Here is a 23,486-nt window from a genome sequence, read left to right as displayed (position 1 = left end):
AGAAATAAAATACATCTGGAACTTAGGCTATTGCCAGATTTTAAAAGAGCAAATATCATAATTAAGCATCCACAATGGTTTTCTTGAGGTCCAGCTTAATGGTTACCAGCAAAAGAAAAGCATTTAGGGGTTAGCACAGAGGAGTCCACAAGCCAATAAGAAATAAAAGAAATGACCCTAATCTCATCTTTCTAGACCAGGGGTGGGCAAACTACATCCTGTGGGCTGGATCTAGCCCATCAGAACTTTGGATCCAGCCTGTGGGATTGCCACCTCCATGGTGCCATGGGCCCCTCGCCACTCCTGGAAGTAGCTGGCACCAGATCCCTGCGGCCCCTGGTGGGGGACAGAGGGCTCTGCGTGCTGCCCTTGCCTGCAGGCACTGCCCCCTGCAGCTCCCATTGACTGGGAATGGGGAACCGTGGCCAATGGGCACTTCAGGGGAGGTAATCGTGGGCGAAGGCAGTGTGTGGAGCCCTCTGTCCCTCCCCCAGGGACTGCAGGGATCTGGTGCTGGCCACTTCCAGAAGCGACGTGGGGCCAGGGCAGGCAGGGAGCCTGCCTAAGCCTCGCTGCCACCCTGGAGCAGCTCCAGGTAAGCGATGCCAGAGCTGACACCCCAAACCCCTCCTGTACCCTAACCCCCTGCCCTGAGCTCCCTGCACTCTCCTGCACCCCAACCCCCTGAGCCCCCTGCTGCAACCCGCACCCCTGTCCCCTGCCCTGAGCCCCCTGCTGCACCCCTGCCCTGAGCCCCCTCCTGCACTCCACAACCCTTCCTGCACCCCAACCCCCTGCCAAGCCCCCTCGTACATCCCACACCCCTCATACACTCCATCCCCTTGCCCTGAGCCCCTTCCTGCACACCACAGCCCGTCCCACACTCCACACTCCCTCCTGCACCCCAAACCCCTGTCCCAGCCCTACATTCATGGCCCTGCATGCAATGTCCCCACCCAGATGTGGCCCTCAGGCCACAAAGTTTACCCACCCCTGTCCTACACATTCCCTGATTTACTTACATATCTGAGGTTTTACATAAGTAGTTCTAGGTATGATCTGATGATTTTCCATACCTGTCTTAAAGCTTCTTATAGCATTGCTGCTATGTCTCTCCTCTCTCCAGAGAGCAACTGACAGACAGACAGACAAAGGGGAAGTTTTTTCCCCTCAATTAAAAAAGTTCTAGCCCTCCCATTGGCTCTTTCAGATAGGTGCCTGCTCCCTTCCTTTTACCTGTGGACTTGTTAACCCTTTAAGGTAAAGCAAGTAGAGAACAGCTACTAACAGGGTTTTTGTAACTAACTGGCTGGGTGTCCATAAAAGGGAAATATCCCCCCACCCTTCATTTATCACAATTATCTTTATCATCACTTTCAGGAAGGGAGATACCAACATACATTTCTGATGACTCTCCTTACTACCCCCCAAATCCAACTTTGCAAAATGTACCAGATACTATCCATTAATTGATGTGAGTCCGGGAGCATATAGAATTGACTGATTTGGAGCTGCTGGAGGGTACAGATTTAATTGACATGGGGTTAGGGGTGATGCAGATTAATTTACTGATATGTATGTTGGAGGAGCTGAAAGCCTAAACACCATCAAGCAATATTTTATGCAAATGTATGTAATTATATGCAGATAAAAATGTTTTCCTCAAAAGATGTTTACAGCTACGCTCACCTGTACCATCAAACATGGTCAACTGGCCAGACCAATAGGGTACAACTGCTCTAGACATCTCAAGGGTTGGGCACAACTACTTTAGCTGTACAGCATAGCTCATAGTGTGTTTGAATGGCTGAATAGGTCTCTTAACATACTGTAAAGTTATAATCTACTCATCTTGTTTTTAAAAAGGGTAACTAACTCAGCTGGAATGCTGAAATCAATTGTCAGACTCAGTTTAGCTCATCTCTATTATCCTGCTACAACCATCAAGTTTCAAGATAGATGTGCTGGAGTTTCACATTGGTTATAAAACCATTACAGGAAAAAGTCTGAGGCCTGACTCCAGATAGGCTGTACAAGGGATATTCAACTTTTTGTGCTTGAAAAGTGCTGACAAAAAATATATATATAAAAGGAAGGAAGTAAGGAACATAGATCATATAGACACACGGTGGCCCGCCCAGCCCTGTGCTGCCAGTATGCCCTTTGGGGGGCAAGCCTGCACCACACACTATATCGATCCCCCTGCCCAGAGCCCCCCCCGACTCCCTATGCCCAGTGCTCCCCTGCCCAGAGACCCCCCTACAGACCCCTATGCCCAGCATCCCCCACCCAGACACCACCCAACTGCATAGTGCCCGCCCAGCACCCCCTGCAGAGCCCTACCACCACAACGGCCCATTGCTCTAACATACAAACCACCTTTCACAAACCCCTTACTGCCCAGAGCCCTGCCACAGACCCCCTCCCCACTGAGACCCACTCTCCTGTGCCCTGCGCCCCAGTCACACTCATCAGCCCCACTGGTAGATGACCGTGTCCACTGGGCTGAGCTGGCAGTGTGGCTATAGCCGATTGGGGATCGCTCTTGCCTCTCGGGAGAGGCACAATCAGCCTGGCTGGAGCAGGAGTGGGGCCTTCCCAGATCAGGGTCCCTCAGGACCCATTTGCCCAGCAGGGCACTCTATGTTGGACTACTGAGCTTTTCCCTTGACACAGGGGGCTGCTTTGCCTTCTCTGTTGGCAGGAAAGCTCCAGCAGGGCTCCAGCATGATGCCATTTCCCTCTCAGCAGGCCCTGCCCCCTGCTGGACTGGAGCAGGAAACTTTGAATTTTTTGAGCACACTGCGGGGCCACAACGGAGTGCTAATTGGGGCAAATGTGGCCCATGGGCCAAGAACGACTGTTTTAAACAGAAGAGTGCCAGATCAACTATCAATTTTTTTAAGTACGTAGTTTATTTCTTCTATTCTTTTCAAGATTAGCTTGTCTACAAAGTAGCTTCTTCAAACAGAAAGTTTGCTAGGTGTAGTTGTTTTGAAGAGTTATTTTCTGGTAAAAAAATTCAAATTTGCATGCTAAAATTAGCCATCTAAAACCATATGTAACCACTAAGTAAATGTGGCTTAATTTTTCAGATGTGCTGAGCACTCACTTCTGTGGGCACTCATTTGAAAACTCAGACTGCTTTCATTTAGTGCCTACATGGGGATTTAGGTTGCTAATTTTATGGAATTAAACTCTAAAATGCTGGGGCTAAATTTCTGATCAGTGAAACAACTCTCTTCTTAATTTGAAAGTTAATTTTTAAGTACATGAAACACCACTCCAGGCACTTCTGTGCAAGGGTGTGATATGGGAATTAAGGCTAGCAAACATTTTATATGATATCTAGAAGTGCTTTATAAAGGCATGGGCCCCATCACTATTTTACAAAGAGGCAACATGACTTATTGTAAGTTATACAGCAGGTCAATGACAGTGGAGAGGTCTTCTAACTCCCAGTCCAGTGGTCTATCCACTGGAGCACCTTGACTTCCTAGAACAGCATATTCAGTGCATTTACTACAGTACAAGGTACTTTTTAGTTAGCCACTACTTAGACTGTGGATATTAGGGGTTATTGGCTGGATTGTTAAGCAACTTTATGACATGGAGAGCACCGTGTACTTACTGTATATTGGTGATTAAAATTTATTCTGAGTCTATGGTAAGCCTCCCACAACAGCATCCATGGGAGGAAAAAAAAGCACACAAAACTGGAATAAAACTAGATGATTGCAAATGAAAGATCTATATACCCTAACAGAGTATACTTTTCTTCTCCCCCTTCCAGATTTTTGAAGGCACTTACAAACATTTCACAGACGTAATCTTGAGAGCCTGTTTTGAGCCAGAGCTCTTTATAACAAAGTCTTATTGTGTCCATAGAACACCAGTTACTTACCTGTATATTTTGCTGAACTACTGACTGAAAAAAAATAAGAAGAGCCATAATCAGAACAGGAAAAATATTGATGGCATCTAGCATTTTTCCTTGAGTGTCTGTTACTGGAAACTTGCACACAACATGGCTGGAAGCAGTCTTCCAGCCAGCTCTAGCCTCATAAATATATCTTGACACTTGAGAATGTTAAGCCTAGAGAGAAATCAGCCCTTTAGGTTGTGAAAAATGACTTCAAAAGACAATTCCATTGTTTGTTTTTCCAGCTTGCTGCCAACAGTTTTTCCATCAAGAGCCTCTACTGCTGTCTCTCGTCTATTATACAATATATGATAAAATGACACTTACTGATGTATGTAACAAACAACCAGTAAATATGTTTCAAAGTAATATCTGTCCTGACAACGATTTAAGGAAGCTTTGCTTGATAAGAAAGTCACAAAAATGTCCATATGAGAAAAGACTGACATTTCTCAATGGTGACCTGAAGAGGTCTGTAAAACGTGAAAGCTTGTCTTACATCAACAGAAGTTGGTCCATAAAAGAAATTACTTCACCAACTTTGTTTTTCTAGTTAACACAGTTGGAAGGTAGAATCATGTAAAATACTGACAATTTCCTCAATGGAGATGCAAACACTAATAAAGTATAAAATAGGCACCTTACTTGATGTGAGTATAAAAACAAAACCATCATGAAGGTATTTTGAATATTACATGGGGAATAACATATATGCAATCAGCTGCCTAACGCTCATTCACTGAGGTTCTGAATGATTGACAAGTCAGTCTGAAATGGTGGTCAGATCAGATGTTGGTTTAATTCTTATCATTGGTTACCCTATCAGTTTGACTGGTATTTTTTGTTGGTTTCAACATGTAAAATGGTGCTAGAGACTTGAGGTATTTCCTGGAAATTAAGTGATGTGGGAATAGCTGATAACCTACATCAGTGCTTTCTGACTCAGCTGCTATTATGCACAAAATATTCAAGAATAGATAACGTTTTCTGTTTGGTTTTTTGATAATTACTTATATGTGGAGTAAGCACACTTCATGCATATTGTGCTGGGCACTTCTAGAGAATGAAAGCCCAATTAATTAGCACAAACACTCAGTGTTTCAATTAGCTGCTCATTAATGCACATCCACCCAAGAAACATTAATAAAGATGAAATATTGATTTAAACAAAGACAAATGTTTTCAAATTCACTATTTTATATAATGGTGCAAAGTAATACAATACTTTTTATATACACTCAAGTAAACAAATACATAAACAGGATCTGTTTTATATGGCAAGGGGGAAAAAAGACCAGGTTAAGCAGGTACAAATATTTTGCTTTGAACTTTCAACTTTTCCCCTTGTAGGGATTGGAAATCAGCTCTCCACATTTATATTAGTTGTGCCTCTCTGCTCAGACCCTCATTCGACATTTTTAATGGATCTGAAATGGTTTCTTTACTGTCCTGTTTGAACCGCACAAGTAGTTTGTCATAGCTTTGAAGTATGGCTTATTAGTATGCTGCTGCACGGCCAGTAGAGGGAGCTCAACACATCAGGCTCTCTGTGGTCCCATTAAAATGGCTATTTGATTAAAAGTGTCATTTTATCCTGTTTGCTTTCCCCAGTTTCCTGGGAACAACTCTAGTTTTAAATGTTAAAAATTTCCTCTGTTTTCTTCAGCTGCATCCCCAACACTTTCTGATTTCATGCAAGGCTGCCAGCTATGGCTGATGTCTAGCACTCAACTTGTAGCATTTCACTGATCAGTGACTACAGTGGCTGCACAGGACTTTGTGGGGACCAGAAAGATTTTTTCAGGTGTGAGTGAGGGATATCACTGGGGCAGGAGGTCTACTATCCAACTACAGTTGGATACTAAAAGATGACAGCACCAATTGTTATATGGTTGAAGAGAGGGACAAGTGGGAAGCGGGAGCTGAGAGAAGCTCACTAGGATCTCTCCTCTTCCTTTTAAGAGGTGCTCTGCACATCCTGGAGGCAGCAAAAGTGATCAGCAAAGATCATCAACAAGGAGACCTGTCACTGTTTGCTATACTTGCATTAGGAATGCTGAAGACTCTGCAGAAAAACATTGTATATAATTTTAAATAAAAGGATTAAGGTTTTACTCATATCAAGCCTCAATGAAACTGGATAGTAGAGCAGAAATTCCTCTGTGACAGTTATTGATTCCCCATTAGATTAAGGTAAGTCAAATTCTAGGGCCCACATAACTTATCTGGCAGCTTTAACTATTACAATTCTTCCACGTTAATAACCAATGCTTAAAAGAGCCATTCTGGCACTCTTAAATAGTCATCATCATGAAATAATTACTTGCCCACACCTGGCTCTACTGCCCTACTTACAGTGGAGACTGTTGAAATATTAAAATGTCTCAAAAAGTCAAGGATATCAGCATTCTCATTACTGTTTCCTGCAGAGGAACAGAAAAAACCCTCTCTGTTCATCAGCTCCACATTTTGATGGGGTTTGTTGTGAAATCAAGGCCCATGGACAATAAGCTGGCTTGGTACAGATTCTGCCAATACATGCTCTGAAGAACCTAAATTCAAAAGTGACCGTCTTGACTGTCTAAAACTTCATATGTTTTTTTGAAAAAGCAATTTCTAGTGAAAAACAAAGAGTTTTGAGATTCTGCCCCACAGGGTTTAGTTGGAAAAGCATCCTATCAAATATAACCAATCAATTTATATGTGGAAAACAAGCAACTAAGGACCCAATGCTGCCTCCATCACAAGGGAAATCACTTTGCAATCACTGGGAATTCTGCTTGCTAACTGAGCTGCAGAATCAGGCCTGTAGGCAACACTGAAATCAGACAGAAACTAAAGAGACTAATTGCACTTCTATTGGTTTACTATAGATCCAGATACGGTACCCAGCAACACTGCATCTGACGTTATGGAGAATTTCGGGCTGTAGAAACAGGTCAGTTTATTTCACACATCATAGTTTGCTTTGCTTCTTGCTGGAAAACTAGCAGATAACTTTCTTAATACTTCTAGAAAATTACTCACAATAAGTTACAGAGCATGGGGATGATTATAAAAGCAACAGACTAAGAAATAGCACATAACACTGACTTGAAATAAAGTCAGTGATAATGAAAGAAGACTCCATTAGTCAAATACAGAGACACTTCTGACAAATAGTGATTGTCAAAACCTGCTACTGTACTTTACTCCTTGCTAGTGGTTGGTTTGGGTTGGGTTGTGCGAGAGGGGGAGGCGGCAGCAGGGGCAGAGGGAAGCACAAATTAACAGTGTAATTTTAAGATGAGTCTTCTGTGTATAGAGTCTGTATTTATTCCAACAACTGTCAGTATGCAAGCACTTAAATATTGTTCTCACAAATGCCCAAGTTGGTTGTAGATCCCTCAAGACACCTTGCCACAAACCTATCAGCTGGGAGATATCGGAGTGGAACAGCCTTAGGCATATCTGGAACATTCCCTAGCTCAGTGGTCCCCAACCTTTTTTGTGTGGTGGGCGCCAGACAACGAGCCACCGAGGACCGTGGCGGTGGATGTGCATCCGCCGAAATGCTGCCAACAAGCAGCAACGTCAACAGGTGTTGCTGCCGAAATGCTGCCGACAAGCATCATCATCCAGAGGCATCGCTGCCGAAATGCAGCAGATTTTTGGCGGCGACGCCTCTGGATGATACTACTTGTTGACGGCATTTTGGCAGCTGCTCCTACGCCAGCCAGTACGCGGGCACACTTAGATGCCCTGGCGGGCGCCATGACACCCATGAGCACTGCATTGGGGACCCCTGCCCTAGCTAATGCAGTTAGCAGCGAGACATCAAAATTTGGTTTCCTCCTGTTTAGGGACATCCATTACTGGGATCGAGGACTCTCTTTCACAACTCCATCCACAAGTAACATATGGCCTGCTTTGGAAGTTTGCTGCTGTTACACTCTATGTAAAAGCCCGATAGAGAGATTGGAATAGGTGATAGAGAGCAGAGGGCCAAAGATGGAGCACTTTAGCTTGTTAATATACTCCTTTGGCTCTACAGCAAATGCTTCTGTAAGACTAAATTACTTGAGCCAAAACAATTAACATGCAAGACTACATGAGAAGAGAGATAAATGTTCATAAAAATCACTAGTTCTCAAGTCAGTAATGCATGTACTCAAAAAAGTGTATTGCTTGCACTGAAATGAATACAAACAATAATAATTAATAATAAACAAACAGCTATGCTCTCTGGTTCCTTTAATGTCACTATCGTTCATTCGCGCACACCCTACTTCTTTCTCCCCAGAAACGTTAAGTCCTTTCTGGGACAGCGCACAATACAGACGCGCCCCACCCTCACCCCTTGAGTTACGCAATCGTTCCATTCCAGAAAGCCTTGCATAACTCGAATTTTGCATGTCAGAAATGTATACCCATATGTTACACAAACATTTCTGCAACTTGAAAATTCTATTTCTGGTTTATGGAACTTTTTCCATAAGTGTGAATTTGCATAAGTCGGGTCTTGCGTAACCCAGGAAGCATCTGTAAAGGAAAGTGAGGGATAATTCCCCAGTGCCACACCTTTATGTTTTTTTTTATTTTTAAGTGAACTTTTTGTTAGTGCCAAACATTAATACACGAGATACCCATAAATGAGACACTTCAGTTACCAGAAGAGAGTTCAAGTTGTAATGACATTGTCCAGTAGATCAGAACTCTTTAAGAATTCAAAAAACGGCTAGCAACCTGTTCTGTAACTATTGTTCAAGATGTGTTGCCCATGTCCATTTAGGTATGAGCATGCCTGGTGCATTAGAGCCAGAGATTCTTCCCTTAGTTGAATCTGTTTGGGTCACTTATGCCCTCTGCTGCCTTGTGCTATTGCATCAGGGGTATAAAGGGTGCAGCCACCCCTGACCTTAGTTTCTTCTTACTGGACAGAGTCCAGTAGAGAGGGGAAGGAGGGTGGGTTGTGGAGTAGACACCTGCAACACATACTGAACAATAGTAACAGACCAGGTAGCTGTTTTTTCTTCAAATGATTGCACATATCCATTCTACTTCAGATGACACACAAGCAGTTCACTATGGAGGTGGGTTTTGGAGTGTACTTGAGTAATGTCTAAAGGACTACTCGTCTGAACTTGGCATCATTCTGGACTACTAAGACGTGGCACGAGTAGTAAAGGTGCATACCCCTTTACTACTTGTGCCACGTCTTAGTATTCCAGAATGATGCCAAGATGACCAAGCTTCAGCCCTACAAATGTCTATTATAGGAACCTTAGTTAGCACACTCAGCTTCTATTATCACCCTACTTGGCAAGGTTATGTTGGATGACCAAGCTTCAGCCCTACCAATGTCTATTATAGGCACCTTAGTTAGCACACTCAGCTTCTATTATCACCCTACTTGGCAAGGTTATGTTGGCAATGTCACAGCACATATATATGCGGGAAGAAATCCATGATGAGACTCTCTAAATTGAGACTGGAGCACCCTTCATCCTGTCTGCAATTTCTATTAACTGTTGGGATGCTAATCTAAACAATCTGCCAACTAAAAAGCTAACACACTTCTGAAAGGTATGGAGTCTTTCTTCATCCTTATGAGAATGAGGGTTATGAAAGAAAGTTGGTAAGCACATTGCTGGACTGAGCTAGAATTTCAACACTACTTTAGTCACAAATTTCAGATGAAGACGTAAGTAAACTTTATCTTTATAAAAGACTTTGTAAGGAGGGACAATGACCAACACTTGTAATTCCCTCACTCTTCTCAATGAGGTAATAGCTACCATAAATGCTACTTTCATGGACAGATGAAGTAAAGAGCAGGTAGCCATCAGTTGAAAGGGTGGACCCATCAACTCAACACCAGATTCAAGTCTCAGAGAGGGATAGGATCCACCTCTTGGGGATATAACTTGTCCAGACCCTTTTAAAACCTAGTTGACATCAGATTGTAAAAAACAGAACATCTCATGATCAGAGGTTGGAAAAGGAGATAGCTGCCAGGTGAACCTCATAGAACTAATGGATAGGCCTTGTTGTTTCAGCTAGAATAGTTCAGGACACTGCTGTATAGAGACCCAGGGGGATCAAACACCTTTTTGCTGTGACCATAAGGAGTAAGTACAGTAAATATATCTAGTAGAAGGCTTTCTGCTATTCAGGAGAATGTTTTGCACATTCTCTGAACAAACCTCCTCCTGAGGCATTAACCATGGAGAAGCAACAACTCAAGAAGAAGTGTCTGTAATTAGAGTTAATGTGGGTAGGGAGAGGCGAAGAGAACTCCCATGCACACACCTGATTCGTTCACCAATTCAGGGAGGCTAACACTCCTGCAGGCACTCAAATCAGTATGTCTAATGGGTGACAAGCCAAGAAGTACACCGAGCTTACCCAGCTCTACTACTTCTCAGAGACTAAGTCTGGCACACCAAGCCACATATGTGCATGAAGCTATTTGCCTCAGAAGTCTGAGTTTCTTATAGTGGTGACTGGATAGCCTTTTAGGTCTGTGGAGATGGTTAACATTGTCTGGCTTGAGGAAGGAAAGCCCTGGCTACTGTAGAATCCTACAAATTCTATCCTCTGAACTGGGAGAAGACTCATTTGTCCCCATTGATGGACAGACCCCAGAACACTGAAGACAGACCAGAATCTTGGACATACTGAATTCACTCTGGCTCTTGGACCAACCTCACACCAGCCAGTCCTCCAGATAGAGAGAGAAATACTTGCACCATGTGTTCCTTAGGAATTTGTCCACCACCACCACACAAATACTTGTGGTGCTTTGGGAAGGCCAAAAGGGCAGGATTGTAAATGAATAATGTATATTGATGAGGAATTTTAGAAATTGCCTGTGGCTTTGATGGATAGCCACATGGAAATATGCATCCCTCAAGTTGAGGGCAGTGTATCACTCGCTGGGTTCCAGGGAGGAGATAATGGAGGCTAGGGTGATCATAACCTGTATTTTCTTTATATATCTGTTTAGCTCTTGCAGGCCTAGGATGGGTCTGAGACTTTTACCTTTGGAATCAGAAAGTAGCATGAATAAAACTCTTTCCTTTGGTGGAGAACAGGAGCCTGGAGGACAGCCTCGTGAAAGTGGTTCCTGAAGAGGGATGGGGTTGTGAGGGAGGGACTGAAAAACTCCAGTTCCCCTTGCTTAGAACCCAATGATCTGTGTTAATATGGGCCCACATAGGAAGTGGGATAACCTGTTGGAAAAAATCAGGCTAGGAGAAACTGGTGTAAGAGAAACTGGTACACTTGCCCTCAACCAGACAGTCAGTCAGACTGTTTGGCATTCCCAGGCTGCATAGAAGAACTCATTGAAGAAGAAGAATGAGGAGGTAGAGATCTCTTATGATTTTTCCCACTTCTTTCTGGTCTGGTCTGGTCAGGTTGTCTAGGAGTAAAAGGCAGGTATCACTGAAACAACTGAGAGCAGAATTATTTCTTTTTAGGAAATGGAGTGTAAATCCCAAATTACTTCAACATAGCCCTCAAGTCTGAGATTGAAGTTTCTTATCGGTCTGCTGTGAAAAAAGGGTCAGACCCTCAAAGGGGAGATCCTGTATAGTCTGCAGGACATCCTGTGGAAGACTCGATGATTGAAGCCATAAACATCTGCACATCATTATTGTGGAAGTCATGGGCTTGGCTGCCACATTCACTCCATCCAAGGAAGCTGGGAGAGAGGTCCTCGCCACCAACTTGCCCTCTTCCAAGATGGCCTGAAACTCCTGCCTGGCATCCTCTCGTAATTTGTCCACAAACTTGACAACATTGTCCCAGGGGGAAAAATTTTATCTGAACAGAAAGGCTTTTTGGTTTGAGATATGAAACTGCAGGTCAGCCATAGAACAAACCTTTCTACTGAAAAGGCTATGTCTATTTGCATCTTTCACCTGTGTGATAGAAGGCTGTGCTGATGTTCCCCTTCATTTACTGCTGAGACAACCAACGAACCAGAGAAGGGAAGGTGTAGACTTGTTCATATCCCTGTGAAGGAATGTGGTATGTCCTGTTGGTCTTCTCAGCTGTTTATGGTAGAGATGATGGCATTTGCCACAATATTTTTCTGGGCTCCAGTATGGCATCATTTATAGGCAGAGCCACATGGGGAGGTCCTTGCTGACCCCAGTCTATGGGAGCTCTTTTCACTATCTTAACCTGAATGTCCAGAGAGGAAGCAACCTTCTTTAGCAGGTCTTGGTAGGCTCTGAGGTTGTCCTGAAGTGGGCAGGATACCCCAGACACCATTGCCTCATCAGGTGATGAGGAGGAGCACAAAGGAGGCTGAAATGGAGCCTCTTGTACCTCATCTGCGGAAGGCTCTGGTAGGCAAGGTTGATTCTGTTTGGTACCAATCTCAGTCCCTGTGTTAACATCCTAAGTCTCTTGGTGATAATATCCTCACATATGCTTAGGGACCTAGAAGGAGGAAGAACCAGGGAGGACCTGGTGGGAGAAAATCCCCATGTGTTCCAGTACTGCCAGTGGTAGGACATAGGATCCCACCTCTACCAGAGGAAGGATCTGGGTCCCTAGACCATGAGGGGACCTTTGCCCAGTACCGAGGGCAGAATCCTCTTGATGCAGGAGAGGCACTTTCTAGATTGGGAGCAAGTGGCATAGCAGCCTATTTCCAATTGTAACCAAGAGTCCAAGTTGCCAGAGCAGGGGGTTGTGGTACCCTGCAGCACCAAGGACCAGTCATGTGTCTTTGGAGACATCAATGCTGATGACAGTATGCTGGACTTTTCTGTGGGTGGCATTAGGTGAAAAGATGCTGCACATATGAAGTCAGCTGCAGTATTGAATGCTACTCACAAGTAAGCCCGAAGTCTGGGGAACATTTGTTACAAGACAACTTGTCTCATACAGTTGAGGAATCTGGTACCAAGAGGCATAGGAGATTCTCTGATGATGATGCTGAGAGGTTACCTGGTATTGCTGATCTTGCACTAAAGGGGTCGACCTCAATGGCACAGGCACTGTCACTGGAGCAGAGGAACTTGTGTGAGACAAAGCATCTATTCTTCAAGCATTTGCCTTCCAGCCTGTTTGCTGATAAACTGTACCAGGGACCTTGATCTCCTGGAGGAGGTTGGTGCCTTTGAAGCATGTTGTCTATGCTTCTTACTTCTTGCTGTCTATTGCTCCCCTGATACTGAATCTCCACAATGTCCAGAGTGGCACTTCTGAATGAGGTCCTTGGCGCCCGCCCCAAGCAGGTAGACTCTGATGATGGACATAACACTGTTTCCATGAGAAGGTGACCTCTCTATCTTTCTTAGTCCGGGGCTTGAAGTTTCTACAGATCTGATACCTGTCCCAGATGTGACCCTAACTGAGGCACTTCAGAAACTTAGAATGATGGTCATTCACCACCATCGACTTTTTGCAGCCATTGCAAGGCTTAAAGTCAAAGACCAAGGCAGTACTGTGAGCCAGTACCCAGAACGAACAGGAACCAACTAGGTAAAAGTAAGTAAAACAACAAAAGAAACTTATGCTAAAGCTCTACTAACTGTCTGATAAGTACACTAACTATATACACAAGAGAAAAATTCCCTGAAAGGGAGAACACTTGCAAATCAAGCCAACAAGCTCTACTGATCACAGGAGGTAAGAAAGAATGAAGGAGGGCTGGGAGTGGCTGTGCCCTTTATGTCATAGTACAGCAGTGGATGCAGGTGCCGCATGAGTGGGCACTGCCAAGGTAAAAATCTCTAGCTTCAGTGCATTGGGCATGCACACACGTGAAATTGAATGGACATATGCAATCACTTGAAAAAGACAGATTGTGTCATTAAAATAAGACTCCAGCATTGTGGAAAGATTTGTTACTAATGCAATTCTTGATAGTCGATATACTTGTAGAACTACGTATTTCTTTAGCTTTCAAACTCAGACATGAGATTCTGAGTGGAGAGCAAGCAAAAAATTAGAACCCATGGTAAAAAACATAGTTCCTGTGACCAGAGGGTCTTGCTAGATCAGAACCAGATGTTAATTCTCTTTCAACCAATGACCATGACAGTAATCCTCCCCCCACAAACCCATTTTACAGCACAGAATTCTTAATTTCTAAGAGGAGACTCTAGATTAGCATAATTACTTTGAAATTAAGAATTTCAGGCACAGTAATCCAATCCAATCTCCTGCAGACTACCATTTATTGAGAGATCTCCTTATATTACTAAATATTTAGAAATGAAAAAAAGTAGTCAAGAAAACCATTTCCCAGGGAGACTAGAAAAATCATTCCCTAGAATGTTGGCAGGGGTTCTCAAACTTCATTGCACTGTGCCCCCCTTCTGACAACAAAAATTACATGACCCCAGAAGGAGGAACTGAAGCCTGAGCCTACCTGAGCTCTGCTGTCCCAAGTAGGGGTGGAGTCAAAGCCAAAGTTCAAGGATTCAGCCCCATGTGGGGGGTGTAAGACCTGTCACCCAGGGTTGAAGCCCTCAGACTTCAGCTTTAGCCTCAAGCCCCAGCAAATCTAATACCAACCCTGGTGACGCCATTAAAATGGGGTGGCAACCACCTTTGGGATCCTGGCCCACAGTTTGAGAACCACTGGTGTAAGCTATTTGAAATGTCTTTGCTAAATGAAAACATTATTATTTCTCAACAGAAATTGGCAAAGAAAAGTGATGATAAACCCATTTCCAAAAAAGACATTTTCTCATGCAACTGGAATTTAAAAAAAAAACTTACGCAATACAAAAAAAGAAAGCAATCCACTACAGAGTAATAAAACTGGAAAACAATGGAGCAGCCCTTAGTATCGTCTGTTTGGAGACACACTGGACATGGATATAATTACATGCCCAAATTTTTCAAACCTAGGTGACTAAAGTAAGGCTCCTGAATCAGAGTGGTCTGAATCTCAGATGTACTGAATGACTCCAGTAGGAGCTCTGAACAATGGTAAGAGGCAGAATGCAACTACCTTCTCACATCCTGGGGGGTGGCTCCTTCCAAATAAGGGTAGAAACATTAGCAGTAATGCGGCAAAGAAGATAGTACTGTTATTCACAGCGTTCCTGTTCTGTGGATAGCAGACTCTAATGCTTCTGATGCAGCATCTTGCACAAGCATTAAGTTCACCAAGTACACCATGCTATACATGAACATTGTGATTGTAACGTGGCAAACTAGTTTTCAGAGAGATGCAACTTGAGAAATTATTTTGAGAATAAATTGTGGGACATTTTTCTCTACATCTCTATGGCTTTTTAACACAACAGATAAAAACCCTGTAGCTCCCAGTCTATTGATATGAAATTCAGAGTCTGGAAGTCTGTTTGAATTCCTAATCTTTAAAACATCTGATTTCTAGAACTCAGGAATATCCCCACACATCGTCATTTCCAAGATAGCAATATGGAACCTGGTAATATTAAATTCCTAAAGAGAATATCCATGCACATGGGTTTTCCAACCTTTATGGAATGCATCTGAATATTCATTTGGGCAGGCAGCACATGAAAGTATATGCCTCAGCTGAGATTATCTACTTGAACCCACCAAATCAAGCCTCTGTTGGGAATTCTATCACGTGGAAGCAAACTGTCTGAGATGGTTGTGACCACTGACATCCTTCATCTGTACTGTAGAATAGAGTTGTCCTGGTTCAATCCAAAAATTCAAAGTGTAATACTCCCATTGTCTTTGAGCAGGTCATAAGGCATTTCATAAGCCTTATGTGCTGATCAGAGTCAAAAATAGACACACAAAATTAAAAGATGTCTCCTGTGACTAGCATATGCCTCATTCTTATCTGGTTATGCCAGTATGTCCATATGAGTATTAGGCCTGGTCTACACTATGATTTTAGGTCGAATTTAGCAGCATTACCTCGATTTAACCCTGGACCCGTCCACACAACGAAGCCCTTTTTTTTTTTTGGACTTATAGGGCTTTTTAAAAGCGATTTATTTACTCCACCTCTGACGAGGTGATTAGCGCTGAAATTGGCCTTGCCGGATCAAATTTGGGATAATATGGACGCAATTTGACAGTATTGGCCTCCGGGAGCTATCCCAGAGTGCTCCATTGTGACCGCTCTGGACAGTGCTCTCAGTTCAGATGCACTGGCCAAGTAGACAGGAAAAGGCTCACAAACTTATGAATTTTATTTCCTGTTTGGCCAGTGTGGTGAGCTGATCAGCACAGGTGACCATGGAGTCCCAGAATCGCAAAAGAGCTCCAGCATGGACCGAATGAGAAGTACAGGATTTGATTTCTGTATGGGGAGATGAATCCGTGCTAGCTGAACTCCTTTCCAGTAAACAAAATGCCAAAACATTTGAAAAAGTCACCAAGGGCATGAAGGACAGAGGCTATAACAAGGACTCACGGCAGTGCCATGTGAAAATTAAGGAGCTCAGGCAAGCCTACCAAAAAAAAACAGAGAGGCAAATGGCCGCTCCGGGTCACAGCCGGAAACATGCCACTTCTATGACGAGCTGCATGCCATTCTAGGGGGTGCAGCCACCAGTACCCCAACTCTGTGCTTTGACTCCGTCAATGGAGTAGGATGCAACACAGAAGCGGGTTTTGGGGATGAGGATGATGATGATGAGGTTGAAGATAACTCACAGCAAGGAAGTGGAGAAACCGGTTTCCTCAACAGCCAGGATCTGTTTCTCACCCTGGACCTGGAGCCAGTAACCCCCCAAATCCACCCAAGGCTGCCTCCTGGACCTGCCAGGTGGAGAATGGACCTCTGGTGAGTGGACCTTTGTAAATATTACACATGGTTTAAAAGCAAGCGTGTTTAATTATTAATTTGCCCTGGAATTTGCGGCCAGTACAGCTACTGGAAAAGTCTGTTAATGTGTCTAGGGATGGAGTGGAAATCCTCCAGGGACATCTCCATAAAGCTCTCCTGGATGTACTCCCAAAGCCTTTGCAAAAGGTTTCTGGGGAGGGCAGCTTTATTTCGTAGTCCATGGTAGGCCATTTTACCACGCCAGGCCAGCAGCATGTAGTCAGGAATCATTGCAGAACAAAGCACTGCAGCGTATGGTCCCAGTGTTTGCTGGCATTCAAACAACATCCGTTCTTTATTTCTCTGTTATCCTCAGGAGAGTGATATCATTCATGGTCACCTGGTTGAAATAGGGTGGTTTTATTAGTGGACATTAAGAGGTGCCCGTTCCTGCTGGACAGTTTGCCTGTGGCTGAACAGAAATGTTCCCTGCTGTTAGCCACGCAGTAGGGGGAAGGGTGAAGCCATCAAAATGCGACCTTGTAACAAAAGCACATGTGCTATGTAATGTTAACAGCAAGGTTTACCATGAAAGAATGTACCCACTGTTCTATAAAATATGTCTTTTTAATTACCACTCTCCCTTTTTCTTTTTTTTTTAAACTCCAACAACTGCATATGTTTCTCCTTCCCAGAAGCTAGCAAAGATTAGAAGGCAAAAAAAAAAAATGCACTGGGGATGAAATGTTCTCTGAGCTCATGCTGTCCTTCCACACTGACAGAGCACAGCAGAATGCGTGGACATAGACAATGTCAGAGTGCAGGAAAGCACAATATGAACGCGAGGAGAGGTGGTGGGCTGAAGATGATAGGTGGCGTCAGCTTGCTGACAGAAGGCAGGAGTCAATGCTCAGCCTGCTGGAGGATCAAACTCATATGCTCCAGTGTATGGCTGAGCTGCAGGAAAGGCAGCAGGAGCACAGATCTCCGCTACAGCCCCTGTGTAACCAACCGCCCTCCTTCCCCAAGTTCCACAGCCTCCTCACCCAGACGCCCAAGAACGTGGTGGTGGGGCCTCCGGCCACCCAGCCACTCCACCCCAGGATTGCCCAAGGAACAGAAGGATGGCATTAAATAAGTTTTTAAGTTTTAAAGTGCAGTGTGGCCTTGTCCTTCCCTCCTCCCCCACCCCTCTCGGGCTACCTTGACAGTTATCCCTCTATTTGTGTGATGAATTAATAAAGAATGCATGAATGTGAAGCAACAATGACTTTATTGCCTCTGCAAGTGGTGATTGAAGGGGGGAGGGGAGGGTGGTTAGCTTATAAGGAAGTAGAGTGAACCAAGGCCGAGGGGGGGCGGGGGCGGTCATCAAGAAGAAAAACAGAGCTTTCACACCGTAGCCTGGCCAGTCATGAAACTTGTTTTCAAAGCTTCTCTGGTGTGCACTGCATCCTCCTGTACTCTTCTCATCACCCTAGTGTCTGGCTGCGCATAATCAGCGGCCAGGTGATTTGCCTCAACCTCCCACCCCGCCGTAAACATCTCTCCCTTACTCTCACAGAGATTGTGGCGCGCATAGCAAGCAGTAATAACAATGGGAATACTGGTTTCGCTGAGGTCTGAGTCAGTAAACTGTGCCAGCGGGCTTTTAAACATCCAAATGCACATTCTACCACCATTCTGCACTTGCTCAGCCTATAGTGGAACAGCTCCTGATTAAAGTCCAGGCTGCCTCTTTATGGCTTCATGAGCCACGGCATTAAGGGGTAGGCTGGGTCCCCAAGGATAAAAGACAGTTACTCACCTTTGTAACTGTTGTTCTTCGAGATGTGTTGCTCATATCCATTCCAGTTAGGTGTGTGCGCCGCGCGTGCACATTCGTCGGAAAACTTTTACCCTAGCAACTCAGTGGGCCGGCAGGTCGACCCCTAGAGCGGCGCCGTCATGGTGCTCGATATATACCCCTGCCAGCCCACCCGCTCCTCAGTTCCTTCTTGCCGGCTACTCCGACAGTGGGGAAGGAGGGCGGGTGTGGAATGGTTATGAGCAACACATCTCGAAGAACAACAGTTACAAAGGTGAGTAACCGTCTTTTCTTCTTCGAGTGATTGCTCATATCCATTCCAGTTAGGTGAATCCCAAGCCTTACGTAGGCGGTGGAGTCGGAGTGAAATGTGGCAGAATGAAAACTGCTGAGCCAGAGGCTACAGCATCTCTTGACTGTTGAACCAGGGCATACTGCGAAGCAAAGGTATGGACCAAGGACCAATGGAGCTGCGCGACAGATATCGTGGGTAGGAACATGAGCCAGCAAGGCGGCAGATAAAGCCTGAGCCCTGGTAGAATGCACGGTGATGTGGCTTGGGGAAATATGAGCCAAATCATAACAAGTGCGGATGTACGCCATCACCCAAGATGAGATCCTCTGAGAGGAAAACAAGCAAGCCCTCCCTTTGGTCTGCTACCGTGACAGAGCTGGGGCACCTTACGAAATGGTTCTGTCAGCGCAATATAAATACGAGCACTCCACAGATGTCCAGGGAGTGCAATGGTTGCGCCCATTGCGTTGAGCTGTGGGTAACATGAAAGGCCGAAACCACCTTAGGGAGGAAAGCCGGGTGCGGTCATAACTGCACCTTGTCTTTGTGAAACCTAGTGTACGGCGGAACCACCGTAAGAGGTCTGAGCTCGGAGACCCGTCTGGCCGATGTAACAGCTACGAGGAAAGTTGTCGTCCAAGACAGGTATAGCAGAGGGCCGGTCGCGAACGGCTCGAATGGGGGAGACATAACCTAGTTTTAACTAGACTTGAGGTCCCAGGTTGGGGCTGGGCGGCGCACCCGAGGGTGCAAGCGCTCCAAGCCCTTGAGGGACCTCGAACCCATAGAGTGTGAGAACACGGAACGTCCACCTTAGCCTGGCTGGAAGGTAGAGATGGCTGCTGAGTGTACCCTCAGCGATGGTACCGCCAGGTCCTGCCGCTGAAGGCCAGAGGCAGGCCAAATAGAGGGGATCGAGACCTCAGTAGGATCGAGGGTATTACAGCTGTAGAAGAAACGCTTCCACTCGGCCTGGTACGTTGACCAGGTGGAAGGCTTCCTGTCACCCTGGCTCAGTTACGCAGCGGCCACACCGTGAGGCGAAGAGGCTGCAGGTCCGGGTGACGAAGCTTGTCGTTGCCCTGAGTGATGAGGTCTGGGTGGGGTGGCAGGGTAATTGGGTTGGTTATTGACAGGCCGAGCAACGTGGTATATCAGTGCTGCCTGGACCACTCTGGAGTGCATCATGATGAAGCGTGCTCTGCCCCTGCGGAGTTTGAGCAGGACCTAATGAACCAGTGGGAACAGTGGGAAGGCATAAAGGAGTTGGCCTTTCCACGGCATCAGGAATGCGTCCAAGACCGATCCCGAGGAGAGACCTTGGAAGGAGCAGAACATCTGGCATTTTCTGCTCTCACGGTGAGCGAACAGGTCTATGTGAGGAAACATCTCCACTTCTGGAAAGCAGAACGCCTCACATGGGGCAGAGTGATCACTCGTAAGACAGGAAAGACCTGCTGAGTCAAAGCGCCAAGATGTTCCGAACGCCTGGGAGAAAGGACGTCACCAGCTCCATCGAGTGGGCCATGCAAAAGTCCCGGAAATGGATGGCCTCCTGACAAAAGGGGGGAGGACCATGTCCCTCCCTGGTTATTTATGAAGCACATGGCCGTTGTGTTGGCTGTAAACTCCGAGATACCACGGCCTCACAGCTGCCGCTGGAACCCCTGGCACGCCAGGCGGACTACTCTCATTTTTGGGGCATTGATATGGAATGCCAGCTCCCGAGAAGACCAAAGGCCTTAAGCTCGGAGGTGACCATGAGCACTCGAGCAGAGAGATGACGCGTCCGTCGTCAGGGGCAGTGAGGGCTGGGGCGGATGGAACCGCATCCCTGCCCACACCAGGGAGGGAGTTAGCCACCACTCTAGGGAGCCTAAGGTGCTCGAGGGAACGGTGACTACCATGACCATTGGCTCCCTGTCCGGGTGGTACGCCGAGGTGAGCCGGACTTGGAGAGGACGGAGGCGGAGCTTGGCGTGTTTGGTTACAAACTTGCGGGCAGCCATGGACCCAGGAGACTGAGACAAGTACGAGCAGAGGTCGTTGGGAAAGCCTGCAGACCTTGGATGATTGTTGCCATCGCCTAAAACTGCAGTTGTGATAAGCAGGCTCCGGCTAGGTAGGAGACCAGGATAGCCCCTAGGAAGTCCAACCTCTGCGTGGGAACCAGAGTGGATTGCTCTATAGTAATCATCAGGCCTAGACCTGTGAATAAGACCGCGACGATGCCCACGTGCTGAGTGGCTTGTGTCTCGGAGTCTCCTCGGAGAAGCGAATCGTCCAGATACGGAAAAAACGCATATCCGACATCAGCGAAGGTAGGCGGCGACTATGGCCGTAAGCCAGAAGTACTGATGGTTGGCTAGAAAGCGGAGGTATCTCCTGTGCGGAGGGAAGATGGCGTTGCGAAAGTACGCGTCCTTCATATCCAGGGCGGCATAGTAGCCCCCAGGAGGCAAGGATGGAATAATGGTTCCCAGGGATACCATGCGGAACTTCAACCTTATCCTAAACTGGTTGAGTCCGTGCAGGACTAGGAAGGTCTGAGACCTCCGTTCGAGTGGGGGACTAGGGCATAACGGGAGTAAACCCCCTTGCCCCTTTCGTCAGTCGGCGTCTGCACCTCTTGTACGAGGAATTGCTCGTGAGAGGGGTCCCTGAAGGGGGACAGGGCTGGAACAAATTAGAGGTGGTACCTATGCTCCACCGTGAGCAGGACCCAGCGATCTGAAATTAACTGGGGCCACGCCAGGAGAAAGTGGGATTGGGATCCCGGCCTGTGACTGGTACACCGCCCTCAGGCGCACCTTGGAAGGTTCGTCTTTGGTCCCAGTGGTAATTGCGAGGGACCTTGACCTTGGCTCTTTAGGGGTCCTGACGTTCGTCTGCGACCACCTTGGCCTCGCCGTTTGCCAAAGTCCTGTCTCTGGCTAGGCACAGAGTATGGCGGCTGGGGACAGAAAGGCCTGCGTTTGGTCGCTGGCATATGCATGCTGAGAGAGCGCATTAGGACCCTATTGTCCATCAGGCTTCGCAGCCTGGGGCTGTCTTTGCCGCGAAGAGGCCTTTACCAACAAAGGGTAAATCCTGAATGGCATACTGCAGCTCCGGCCGGAGGTTTGAAACCTGAAGCCATGAGATGCACCTCATGGAGACACCAAAGGCCAGAATCCTGGCTGCTGAGTCTGCTGCGTCCAACGAGGCCTGGAGGGACGCTCTGGGTACCTTTTTCCCCTGTCCTCCAAGACGGCAGCGAACTCTTGGCGGGAGTTTTGAGGGAGAAACTCCATAAACTAAACTACCTTCACCCAGGTGCTATAATTATAGCAGCCAAGCAAGGCTTGTTGCTTTGCTACCCAGAGCTGCAGGGCCTCTGCAGAGTACACCTGGCGGCCCAGCAGGTTCATTCGCCAAGCCTCCTTCGGTTTCGGGGCTGGCGCCCGCTGGCCATGCCAATACCTCTCCTTAACAGACTGAAAGACAAGTGAGCAGAGAGGAGAGCGGACAGACGAGTAGTCGTACCCCTTAGAGGGCCTCATACCGGGTCCTCTACCTCTGGGACCTCCTCCACCTCAGGTTGACCTTGCCCAACTCGGCACCGGGGACCGGCACCGGGAGGCGTACCGGTACCTGGAACGAGATCCAGACCTGCAACCAGAACGGTGCCGGGAGGTCGACCGAGATCTCGAGGCTCGGGGAGAGGCTACAGGAGTCAAGGTACCTGTCGCGGTGCCGGGAGTCGGAACGGTGCCGATAGCGGGTCGGCGAATGGGATACCGACCGGTGCGGTGAGTGCGACCAGTACCGATGAGGAAAACGGCACCAGGACTGCAAGCGGTGTCGGGTGTGCCGACGGAACCTGGAGTGTCTGCGGGACCGTGATCATGAACGGTGCCGCTCTGCTGTGCTGACAGAGGACGGTCATATGAAAAGACTGTATTACCCGCACCGGCAGTGCCGGGGTCAGGCAGCATCGACTCTGTCATGGCAATGAGATCCCTCGCCGTTGGTAATGTCTCCGGCGTGGAGGGAACAGCAGGCTCAACCACAGTGCATACTGGGGAGCTGTCAGGCACCGGATTCGACGGCCCTCGTGGGACCGGGATCGACGGTACCGAGGTCGTCAGAGCTTCGGTAGATGTCGGTGCCGGGCGATCCGACTTAGACGAGCTCTCTGGCTGCGGTGCCGTCGGCACGGAAGCAGCAGGAGCAATAAGCTCAACCACGGCGCGTGCCGGGGAGCCGACAGGCACCGGATTTGACGGCTCTTGTGGGACTGGAATCGACGGTGCCGACGTTGTAGGTGCCTCAGAGGCGTCGGTGCTGGGCGATCCGACTTAGACGAACTCTCTGGCTGCGGTGCAGTTGGCACGGAAGCAGCAGGAGCAGTAAGCTCAACCACGGCACGTGCCGGGGAGCCGTCAGGCACCGGATTTGACGGCTCTTGTGGGGCCGGGATTGATGGTGCTGACGTCGTCGGTGCCTCAGCAGGTGTCGGTGTCGGGCGATCCGACTTAGACGAGCTCTCTGGCTGCGGTGCAGTTGGCACGGAAGCAGCAGGAGCAGTAAGCTCAACCACGGTGCGCGCCGGAGAGCCGTCAGGCACCGGATTCTACGGCCCTTGTAGGACCGGGATCGACGGTGCCGACGTCGTCGGTGCCTCAGCAGGTGTCGGTGCCGGGCGATCCGACTTAGACGAGCTCTCTGGCTGCGGTGCAGTTGACACAGAAGC

This window comes from Gopherus flavomarginatus, chromosome 1, assembly GCF_025201925.1.
Source record: "Gopherus flavomarginatus isolate rGopFla2 chromosome 1, rGopFla2.mat.asm, whole genome shotgun sequence".
Taxonomy (NCBI): Eukaryota; Metazoa; Chordata; order Testudines; family Testudinidae; genus Gopherus; species Gopherus flavomarginatus.
This window is presented reverse-complemented; position numbering follows the sequence as displayed.